Here is a 1,798-nt window from a genome sequence, read left to right as displayed (position 1 = left end):
TCCGGCATCTCCAAGTTCGTTCTTTCCAAGGTCTAGCTTGGATAGTGTAGGATTATTGCTGAGAACCAACGAGAGGTCTGAACCACAAGCAGCCGTGAGGTGACAATCACGGAGGCTGAAGGCAAGAGGAGTACGCAGTTATTCCCACCTGTGGCAGAGCCTATTAAAAGCTCCTAAATGTCCCTGAGACAATTCATGAATTCTGACTTCTATGTTTGTTCACAGGCATTAGACATTTCAAGTACCTCATCACTTCTATTGAGTCATTTCTCACCACAAAATATAAAATGTATTTGGTGACTGGGAGAGAGCACATAGCAACTCCTTCATAATCCAGGTGTGATCGGACTCCAGAGCCTCCTAGGTCAAAAAGTTGGAAGTAGGGCTAGCACATCACAGAGTTACAGCTGAAACCCTATGCATACTTGAAGTCCCATTACACTCAGGAGGTCTTACAATATTGCTGAGTTACAAGTAATGAAAGGAAACAGAAATAGGAACTTTCCTTGTAACAGGAAAAAGGAGTTGCAAGAGGAATGAGAACATTTTGCTCTTGCCACTGGGAATTAATTTATAAAAACATAGGGCTGGCCTGTCCATGCAGCTGCTAGAAGCAGATCCATTGGCAGCAAATTTTGAGGGGTCCAAAAGAGCAGTGAACTCAGGGGTCTGCCACCCCAAGTCTGCTGCCTCCCTCTGTCTGAGAATGATCAGCTTTGCATTGGAGTGAACATGAAGCTAACCATTCCCCTACTTACCAGGCTCCTTGAACACTGTGAGAAAACTTAGAAGGGCTTGTCAGAAAATGGGCCCTGAGGCCAGGGAGGGGCTTGCCCTATTTCCCTTTATACTTCCCTGCCTAGGCACAGGAACAGACGGATCCCATGCTGTGAGAGGCAAGCAGGATAACTAAGAGGAAATTGTTCATAATAATTCTGTTAAAAATCAGTGCAACCACCAGAGAGCTATGATCTCTTTTCTATAATACAATATGATTATTAAAAATAATTATAATAATACAATATAATTATTAAATTATATTTATTAAAAAGCAAATTCTATTCTCTTACCAAATTCCTGCCAATGGGCTGTTCAGAGACGTCAGTGCTTTGCAAACATGTCGAAAAGGTCCTGGGAGAGCATCCTGACTTGTTGTTCCATTGGAGCAGGGTCGCCTCGGCCAGAGTCCCTTCCACCGGAGGAAGAGTCTCCTCCAAACGAGAAAGAGTCCTTTCCACAGGAACAGGAATTCTTCCACGGGAGCAAGGAACCTCCAAATGCTACCCATTACTCTGGATGCTATCCATAGTTTTAGCCTGTCCAGATTTGATTTCCTAAAATGGGAAGGGGGTGGGGGGGGGAGAGAGAGTGAGTCTCTGCTGTTCCTTGGAGACCATTTTTTCCACTTTCATTTCTTAACAATAAAACATGTAGAGGTATCATTAATGTAACTTTTTCTAAACTCTCTGATCACTTTACAGGCTGCTAATATTACAGGCAGTATCGGGAGATCTTTCTAACAAAAGATCAGATACTGCAGTTTAAGGTTATAAAAGAAGCTTTCAGTAAGACATGAGACTGCAAGAAAAGAAAGGGAAAAATCTTGACCCTATAACCACCTGGTTCTCCCAACCTTCTGTTGGTCTTACTGCATGGGAAGCACACTGCTGCTACACTTTCAACCCAATCCTATCCCGCCCCTGCCATCTGTCAAAGCAGCTGTGCCAAAATGGCAACCACTGTATCCTATGGTGGCAGGGTGGTCCATCTCCTCTAAGAAAGAGAATCATTTCCTTAT

The sequence above is a fragment of the Tiliqua scincoides genome, chromosome 1, assembly GCF_035046505.1.
Source record: "Tiliqua scincoides isolate rTilSci1 chromosome 1, rTilSci1.hap2, whole genome shotgun sequence".
In the NCBI taxonomy this organism is placed as follows: Eukaryota; Metazoa; Chordata; class Lepidosauria; order Squamata; family Scincidae; genus Tiliqua; species Tiliqua scincoides.
Note: the sequence above shows the minus strand (reverse complement) of the source record.